This window comes from Rhagoletis pomonella, unplaced genomic scaffold, assembly GCF_013731165.1.
Source record: "Rhagoletis pomonella isolate Grant_MI unplaced genomic scaffold, Rhpom_1.0 Rhpom_scaffold_00005, whole genome shotgun sequence".
Classification (NCBI taxonomy): Eukaryota; Metazoa; Arthropoda; class Insecta; order Diptera; family Tephritidae; genus Rhagoletis; species Rhagoletis pomonella.
Window position 1 is genome coordinate 25605070 of NW_023458559.1, and position 10740 is coordinate 25615809.

General features: G+C 35.5%; 1 protein-coding gene across 1 annotated transcript in view; it reads left to right on the forward strand.

Moving 5' to 3' along the window:
- LOC118738799 (proclotting enzyme-like) overlaps positions 1-10740 on the forward strand; it is a gene marked incomplete in the record, with an annotated part of 90879 nt that overhangs the window by 975 nt on the left and 79164 nt on the right.

The following is a 10740-nucleotide window of genomic DNA, read 5'->3' on the forward strand; positions in this document are numbered from 1 at the left end:
AAACGATTTCATCAAAAGTTGCTATTAAGAGAGGAAAAAAGAAGCGTTCGTACTCAAAAAGAAAAAAATCATTATTCGAAAAATTCGCATTTCTGAGCAAAAAGAAAAAATACGTGTCTCCTTAAATTGTTCAAGGAACAATCCCTGTGAGTTTTATCGCAATCTTAAATTCACTTTCCGCCGGCCTGGGTGATTTGGGATGGAATGAGCCATATGCAAAAAAATTGCAGAGTGGCGCAAATTTAGAGAGCAAAGTGACAGTTTACTTGGAGAGGAAGCTGCAAAATCTTGCTAGAAACATTCTTACTAGGATGAGTTTTAAGTTTAAAATAACTTATTAGAACTTATAGTGTGCGGAAATTAGTAAATTACTAATTTTCTTACGATTGCTTACCAAACTGCTTTAGACAATTTTTTAATTTTATTTATACAATTTGTGCTATTGTGAGATTTTTGGATATTTTCCAATTTGTGAGGGTTGTCTTCTGCAAGTTCGAACGGAGGATTACTGTCCTACCTATATTTAACTTCAAACTTAAATTAAATTTTCTACCCATTAGTAATAATGAAGCGGCTAATAAAAGCTTTTGAGCGATAAGAGCACAGGGATTTAGGTATTCTGCAAAGACAACTAAACCGTTGATATTTAAATTATTAGGTTCATTCTTTCTGTTTGCTGTTATTACAAGACTAAATTAAAGTACTAGTCGTAAATGCATATTATATTATCTGAACTTGTTTCTATTCTCAGAATATTTATTTTTTATTGTACATACCGACATAATCTTTAGTCGTTGCTCGTGTCCAGTGTGCTAAGTAAACGATAAGCAGCAGCCGAAATATGTTATTTTTTGTAGACATGGTGCTGTAAGAAACATTTTTTATTTGTATAATATCTAACATTTTACTAAATGGATTTAGAGGCTAAATTACATTTTAAAATACATTCTTGTGGAATGGCAGTTTATAAAAAAAATATTTTTAATATTAAGTACACGCATTCTCAATTAGGGTACTCACAGTTTACTTCTAAAGTTAAAAGGTGGCAACTTTAACAAGATAACACACTCGAACTGTGAGCAACCCTTATGTTTAAATAAAGTATTAAGTTGATCAACAATACCACGCATTGCTAGACCGTTTGCCTTTCACGCGTTTGTGTTTAGAGAGCATCAACAAACCACATACATATTTCTCTCTATTCTCTCTTCTCTTTTTTATACTCAGCTAGCACAGCGCAAAAATTAAAAAAAAAATAACCTTTGCCAGCTTCAGGCAGGCGCAAAGAGAAACTTAAAGTGTGTTTGCATTGTTCAACTTTGCGTTCAACATTTGCGTTCAACTCAGCGCAGGGTTGCACGAAAAAAAAGTCGAATGGCTAAAAATATCAAAATATGAAAAAATATCAAAATATTCGCCATAAAAAGGTGTTTGCATTGTTCAACTTTGCATTCAACTTTTGGTTGAATGGCCTTTTAACTAATCGCTTTCAACAAAGTTGGTCGCCAGCCAACATTCAGCCATTCAACTTTTTTTTCGTGCAACCCTGCGTTGAGTTGAACGCAATTGTTGAACGCAAAGTTGAATAATGCAAACACTGCTTTAGGTCGGTGTTATGCAGACAAACTTTTGTTTGCCAAATTAAATGGCGGCTCCTTAGTTTGCTCGGAGGTGGTTATGTCGAGTTTGACACAGGGTTGCACGTTCATTATGGTTTTCATGGCTATTGCCAACACGAAATGAGAATTTCAGATGTACATAACGCGCAAAATTTAAAATTTTTGTATATGACAACACCGAATTTGCTGCAGTTTGACCAAACAAAATTAGTTTTCTGTGAGAGTCGCCAAACTCGCTCTCTCCGAGTTTGCTGCAACAACAATTGCACGCAGTTTGCCAAACAAAATTTCTGCATAACACCGACCTTATGTACAAGCAGCGCTGCGCCCAAAGCGAAATTCATGTATGTATGTACAAGCAGCGATAGATGCCAATTTATTACAGAACATAAACATGAGACAAAGTCTAGAAATTTTGCCCAAAAGTGTTATCTCTAATTAGTATGGGAACCAACAACAAACAAAGTTACCACATGGTAAAATGTTTTAAAGTTACCAGGTGGCAAAATTAACACAGTAGATAATATAGAACTGTGAGTACCCTAATTATGATATCAAATCATTCGTTTAGATATACTTCGAACCTGATATCGTGCATGCATATGTATATTCATCTGTACCCTGTCGGGAGTTCGTAGTCGACTACTAAAATAGGTAACTTTTGGTCAACTTATTACGGCTAACATTTAATTGGTTTCAAAGCCATGCAGAGCTTAATCGAAGGAATATGTATGTATGAATGTACGTAAAATTGTTTCACAATTTTCACTTTCGACAAAAAAACTTGTGTTCAAAAACAAAAAATTTAAAACAATTTTGTACATTTATTGTCATTGTGTTTTTTACTGAAAACGAGAGAACATGGATTTAGGTTATTTTATTTACAATAATATAGCCGAAAATATACGTATGTACATTCAGTGATGAACAAAATTATTGGCACAGCAAGGCAGTTAAACTTTAACACTGGTGTTTGGCCACTTATGAAATGATTTTTAATTGCAAAAAAAAGCGGTAGACAGAATGACAAGTTATCAACTATATGAACTTTAATTAATTTTGTTATGTTTTATATTTAATTAAAAATAAATATAAATTATAAAAAAGTACTAATTTTCGACAAACAAAATTATTGGAACACTTAAATGTTACCGGGCTATTTCGTCCAAATTCTATCAATCTAGCAACTTTTTTTTTTAAGTCCCTCTTTGTCTACGTAAGAAATTGCGATGTTGACAGAAGGCAAACTTCAAACATCAGTTTGCCTTAAAATATTGTGAAGTTTCCTTAATTTTTATTAAAATGAGCAGAAAAAAGTGAAACTACCGAATCTCAGTGGAAAATAATATTATATTTGCATAATCAGGGAAAATCATATGCTGAGATTGGTGAAATGATGGACAGGAGCCGCTACACTATACGGAGCATTGTACAACGCTTTAAGGGGGCTTCATCTTCGCAAAGCGCAAAACGTACAGGCAGGCCTAAGGTTTTAAACGACCGCGAATGCGGCCAAATAGTGAGGAAGGTAAAAAAAAAAACCGAGAATATCCTCCTCACAAATCGCAACAGAAGTTAAGGAAGAGTTGGGAAAGGATATTCATCCAATAACAGTCCGGAAAGCACTGCATGAGTATAACTACAATTCTCGTGTAGCTAGACGCAAACCCCTAATTTCGAAAGCTAACCAAAAGAAGCGTTTAGCCTATGCTAAGGAGTACCTAAGCAAGCGAAGTGACTTTTGGGACCATGTACTCTTCTCAGATGAAAGTAAATTCAACATCTTTCAATCTGATGGCCGGCAAATTGTGTGGAGAAAGCCCAACACCGAACTGCAAAAAAAGAACATTTCTGCGAGTGTAAAACATGGTGGTGGAGGAGTCATTGTGTGGGGCTGCATGTCCGCTGCAGGTGTCGGTGAGCTGGAGTTCATTGATGGCATTATGGACAAGAAATATTACATGGAAATCTTGAACAGAAATGTCAAAAAAGTGCCGAAAAGTTGAAATTGCCAGAGTCATTCGCATTTCAGCACGACAACGACCCGAAGCATACTGCTGATGATGTTCGTATGTGGCTTGCGCACCATAATAAACATACATTGCCGCATCCGCCTCAATCGCCTGATCTAAACCCAATAGAACATTTGTGGGAAGAGCTAGATAGGCGCGTTAAGAAGCGTGTTATAACAACAAAAGCAGGGTTAAAGGTGCCACTAGTAGAGGTGGGTAGCTCAGCACTGTGCTGGGTTACTGTGCTGACTCTTAGAACTGTGCCGCACGCTCAGACTCACCTCTGAAAAATTTTTTAACTCAGTAACTCAGTTTATGTGCTGACAATGTATAGCTCAGTGTGCTACAGAGTCGATATGGTAACTCAGTTGATGTGCTGACACTTGCATAGCTCGGTGCAGCTTGCATTGTTTAGAACTGTGTCGATGTGGTAACTCAATTGATGAGCTGACACATTCACACAATACGATCTTCCAAAAAGTACCATAATAGATGGCATCACTACACTAACCATCAATTGAATATACGACTACCAAATTTAACAAGAAGCAAGGCGAATAGCCCAGTTATGCATACCTGCACTGTTATACCATTTTTACGTAAAATCAAAACCAAAGAGAATTCTACATGTGAAGTGCTATGCATTGGGTAACCGCTTACAAGCATAGCCTATTTAACAGATTCTTACATGACCACTCTCAAGCAAAGCTAAGTATGCATAACTGGGCTGGAAGTTAATACATCCAAGGGGAATTATTTTGCAAATGAACTCACCGGTTGAAATCATCTTTCTAAAATTTTGCCGGCCAGCTGAACAGAAGCTAAAGATAATCTTTTCTAAATCGATTTCGATTACTAACATCATCAAAAATTTCGATGTACATACCAATTGTGCGATAGCACACTTGTGCCAGCTCACTGTGCTGACTCATTAAAGTGAGTTGGAGTTACTGAGTCAGCACACCAAAATTTACAGAGTTACCCACCCTTAGCCACTAGTAGAGGAATGGCAGAATATTGGAGCAGAAACCACCCAAAAATTGGTTTCTTCGATGCCAAGTCATCATACAAGAGGGCTTAGCTACAAAATATTAATTTCATTAGTACATATTTAACTATTTTGTTATTGTGTGAAGTGTGCCAATAATTTTGTTTTGTATTAATAGGTACTTTTTTTCTTTAATAATTACTGTAATTAAATACATCACATAATAAAATGAATTGAACTGAATATAATTGATAATTTTTCATTCTCTCTCATTTCTTTTTTTTTTGCAATTAAAAATCATTTCATAAGTGGCCAAAAAGCAGTGTTAAAGTTTAGCTATCTTGCTGTGCCAATAATTTTGTTCATCACTGTATGTATGTATGTATATATGTTCCCTATGTATGTATGTATGTTATTCACATTTCGTTTCGCGTTTTCATCATTCAAACTCAACTTATTTATTTCTATTGGAAGAATTTTAGTATTTGATAAATTTATAATTTCTACTTTTATTTATTTACATATTAAAACAGTTTGTTTTAGTTAGTTCCATTTTTATTGTACTTGCTTCACTTACTTTTTCTTGGTATAAACGTCATAAACCAATCGCACTATTATTAACCACTTTTTTCTTACTTAGCTGCTATTTTATTTGCGCGCCGCCTAATTAGTAAATCCGTTCAGGTTCTCAACACATCGCTAACTAAATCCGAGCAAACCAAATTTTTTATTCACAAACCATTATTGACAGTGATTTTCGAATGCGTCAACGCTTACCCGCTTCATTGCCAGAGGTTTTTCAATTGTCGGTTTTTGCGATTATTATTGCCGTTTTTTTTGTTTTGCAAAGAGAGGAAGCAGTGCTGATTAAAATGTTTATGTACTTATACACTGGAAACTCAATAAGTTGAAAATTGCAATAACGAGTAGTATAGTTCGATATTTTGCCTTACAACTCATCGGCCAAAAAGTTTCGTAAATTCTTTTAGTCGTTTGCTTCTGAATACATTTCAGTAATTCGCAATATTTGTCTTTGATACCTTATAAATTGCAATTACCGAATTGGAAAAAACGGAAGCTTCTCTTTTTAAATTTTGCTACAAATTTAAAAAGTCGCTGACTCGTAATACTTGGATAGCAACCCAGCAAAGAAATATGGAATCGCGGCTCTAGAAGCTATTACGGGGAATGCAAAGTCGCCTTCAAGCCATTACCCCCAACGACACGCCCTTCTAATGCCTACTAGAAGCGAAAGAGGCAGCGCTTACCAATTTTGTTTGGATTCCGCATCAGTTTCTAAGGTAATGTTTTTTTTTTTTGCTTGGAAGTTGTCGAGCTTCCACCCTGTAGTTCTGCTGGAGTTTTGCTGATGACTGGTGCTGGTGATTCCATGCATTACCGATTGTCAGGCAATTCGGTAGCAACTTCAGCATTGCTCGTTAGGCAATGCGCTAGCGATTAGTAATCGCCACTTTTGCACCAGGTAATCGCTAACGAAAGGACAAACCACGCGCACCGCTCGGTACGCTTCAATGACATTGCAATGCTAAATTCGTTAGGCAAAGGAATTGGTATCGCTAATATCGGATGACCACAGCGACCGGATTCCAGCATTCGCTATAGCTAATTTTGATCGCTAAAAATCTCCAAAATAATAGCAGCCGCGCTTAACAACATGCAACATCTAGGTACATGCCCCTCATACTGGCGGCTTTGGTAGATTACACATTGGTTCCGTTACTTTTCCATGTTGCGTGCTTTTAGGCCACACTGATTTTCCTTTGAGAATTTTGGCGATGAAAATGTAGCCTAGCGATTGTCAGAATCCCATTGCAGTACTCACTACTGGCGGGCCAGCGAAATCATTAGTGGTAGCCAGGCGGGTACTAGTCACAAAAATTGCGACACCAATTTTTTTGCCTAAAGAATTTATCATGGCAATGTCATTGAAGCGTACCGAGCGGTGCGCGTGGTTTGTCCTTTAGCTAGCGATTACCTGGTATAAAAGTGGCGATTACTAATCGGTAGCGCATTGCCTAACAACCAGTAATGCACAAAATCGCTAAATTTTGATATTTTCAATACGGGCATCGCATAACCTGTCGCTAGCGAATTACTTACAGCGCACTGTATGTTTTATGAAGGCATCTAGTACCGGGACTCGGGATCCCGATTTGAAGAAGTACATGAATGGTCAGAATCACGAAAAAATTCGAACTTTGACAGATCATATCTCCACAGAAAAAAAATCCTCGAATTCGTGTTAGCTTGTTTCATGTATAGAACCCATAAAAAAATTTGAAGCGAATTGGAGACATGACATCATATTTTTTTACGAAATCCGTCCGACTTGTATATGAATATACTTAAGAATATATACATATGTATGTTTTGGTGTACTAATATTACTACACATATATATATAAAAATAAATACTATATGTGAGTGTAAAGATGATCTCCTATTTTTTACTTTTTGTAAAAATGACTGCGACTGTAATATGAATGAATTTCAATTCCATAGGTTTTAGTTTATTCAGTTTGTAATTAGCTTTTTAAACTTATATAAAATAAAGACATTTATATCTCCTTGCTTAACACAAATTTGGTTTTTATTTCTAGTATTCGCACTAAAGAAAGACCCCAAAACTAGTTTGTTAGCATATTTTAATTAATGGTAGTAATATCCCGAAAAACTCCGGGATCCCGGGATTACCACTTTAAGATCCCGAAATCCCGGGATTCAAAAAATGGTCCGGGATTGGATGCCTTAGTTCATATATTGTATATGTATGTATGTGCACATCTATACACATCTATTCAATTTGATTGTTATGCCGGTTGCAATCGGGAATTCCTTCTGTTCTCATTTAATTGTTCCTAGATTTTTTAAGATATTAATGTGGCTGCGCGTTAATTATTTCGTTTCTCTAGCTTCCACCTTTTATTATTTATAGTGCGATATCATCTTCACTCTACAGATTATTAGTAATTGTTTTGCTTTTATTTTTGAAGAACTACAGTGGTCCTAGATTACATTTACGATTATTTCATCTTTAGGTCCAATAGCAATAAAATAATTATAATAAAAAAAGAAAGAGCATACTTAGACGATCTATTGTACTGGTAATAATAATAATAATATATAGACTTGAATATTTGTTAGGTTGTTGGGCGATTATAGCCGATTAGATTTTCCTCGTGACAATATGCAAAGTTTTTCACTTGATCCAATAACCGGAAGTGAAGTGACTTCATCTTCCTTCTTTTCTTTATTCTTATTCAGGGATGCATTTTCATTATTTTTACAATATCACAATCCAGGATTGCTATAAACAACAGGGTTGTTACAATATTATTATATTTTCATTACATTGTGATCTTATAATTGACAGGGTTGTTGCAATATTATTATACTTTCATTATATTGTGATCTTACAACTCAGCCTCGTTCAAGACTAACTAAAATGATTAACAATTTCTGAAGCATCTTTTCGGGTACTTGTTGCCACCTTCTGATTCGGTGAGCTTCAACTACTCCGTCATAAGGTAACTGCGTAAGTTGACAGTTATCGATATCGCGTATGACGTATCTATCGTTACCGAGTACCTTGTGTATTACATACGGACCTTCGTACACGGGAATTAGCTTTTTGTTTGTACCGGGACTAGTATCCACGTTTCTTATGACGACATATTCATCTACCTGGAAAGTTTTGGGTACAGTCCTGTTTTGTAGGGATCTGTTAACGTCATATTCTTGTTTCGCTAGTATAAAATTGGACGTGTCAGTACGTATACGTTCTAAGTCTCGATTCCCGTCGGGACAAATCTTGTCTTGGAAATACTCGGTAAACTCGACTATTATTTCTCCTCTTTGTTCCACATCAAAAAGTAACCGGCGTGGAGTATCTCGGCAAGAGCTGTGGATAGAGTTGTTTATGGCATATTCAGTTTCAGTAAATTTTTTAGTCCAATCGACGTGGTTCAGGTCATTGGTCAATTTTCCCAAAATTGTCTTTATAACCCGGTTGACTCTCTCTACTTGTCCGTTAGCCTGGGGTGATGCAACGGCTACTTTCACATGGTTTATGTTCTTCTTTAACAAAAATTCGGCGAACTGTAATGAGGTAAAGCAAGTTCCCCTGTCGCTTATAATACGTCTCGGTCTGCTGTATTAACTGAAGTATTTATCAAGAGCAGCAATGATTTCTCGAGTACTTGTGGAGTTCATGGGATATAGTTTTACAAATTTGGTAAATGCATCGACAATTACCAGAATATGCTTTCGTTTTGATTTTAGTGACGGTAATCGTCCAAAATGATCAATATGAATAGTTTCAAACGGTAAAGGAATTTTCGGGATTGGGTATAGGTTTCTTTCTCTTACTTGGGGAGGATTAGCATACATAATGTACTTTAAACAGTTCCTAAAAAATTTTTCCACCTTCGTGCGCATCTCCGGGAACCAATAATAAAGGCTTAGTTTGTTCAACGTTTTATCAACAGATAAGTGGGCCAACTTCTCGTGTATCGACTGTATTACATTAGATTCCATTTCATGAGGCACATATAGTACGTTTTTACCATCAGTTTTTATAAGCTTTTATTTAACTTGGTCATCCCGCGCAAATCGTGGAAATTTCCAATCGATTTTAAACTAACTTCCCGACAAGTTAGAGACTTGAAATTTTCAGCATAGTTCCAATCACGATGACAATGCAATTTAAAATATAAATGAATTCCCTATATGGTCCAGGGGTCTTGATTCAAAGTCGGTCAAAAATTAGTAAAATTTATGGCTAACAGAGCGTAATTTGCCAAAGAACGTAAGACCAGAGCAAAGCCATTTATGGCAAATTCTAGATATCAACCTAGTCTAGATATGAACCTCGTTGAAGGCATCATATAAAGGAGATAAAATTAGAAGACTCGAGAAGTTTCCTCGCCAGAAGAACTTTAATATTGCGCCTAAATATATGCCATGCTACAGCGGAAGTGGATGACATGCCATTTCTTTAAATGAAATTAACTGCTGCTATATGTATGTATGTACATATGTATGTTTATACAAAACGTAAGCAAACAACATTTTGCTTGCATAGTCTTCTGATCTCTTTCATTGCAAGTTGAATTATTTTAATATCTATTGCAAAATTTTGTACATAAAATAAAATAAAACTATTTAATATACAACGCTTTTATAAATGGACTAAAAATTAGAAAATAAAGTAATGTAAAAAAAATATTTTTTTAAAAATAAGCTTTTATTTAACATGTTTAATCAAAGGAATAAAATAAAGTAGTGAAACAAAAGATTTAGCATGAAAATTTTGTCAAAACTGCACTAAAATGAATAAAATAAAATAAGTTAAGGTCTCGTTGAAGTTACTAAAAGCAATTTAGTGAAAGGAGTTATTCAAACTCTAATGAAAATTACTAACAATTTGTACTAATTTACTTCGTTTACAAAGGCGGTAAACGGTATTGAATCGGGAGACATATTAACTTGGTGAAATCCACTCTTCAGGTCTAGTACGAAAAAAAAAACGTTTATTCTGTAGATACTCAATACAGTCTTCAATTAATGGCAATGGATAATTATCCCTAACCATCAATTTGTTCAGGGCCCTATAGTCCACACACATACGGGTTTTACGATTCTTCTTCTTTATTAATACAATGTTGACACTTCGTTGCGTTCTGCATAAGACAGACGGCGAGGGCATGATGGAAAGGGACGTCAGTCTTTAAGTGTATCTTCATTTCATACTTAAGTGGTTCAGTTTTTATGTTAGACTAGTAGACCCGGCGAACTTCGTCCCACCCAAAATTAATTTTTTTTATTGAAATATTTTGGTCGATCCATTTTCACTAACAATTCACGTTCACGATTTCCAGTGATACATTTATCTGCTAATATGTATTACGGGTTGGTGGTAGTCAGAAGGCATATTTCCATTGTCGTTTTTAATAACCTAACGAAAGTATATGTTCGTGAAGAAGTTCTTGACATTCTCCAACGATCTGGCGTTTCACAGCACGGTTAATCGCAAAATGAAATTAATTTGAAGAACTTTTTCCCATTCATCATTCTCATCTGTCCTTGGTATAGTTGGTAG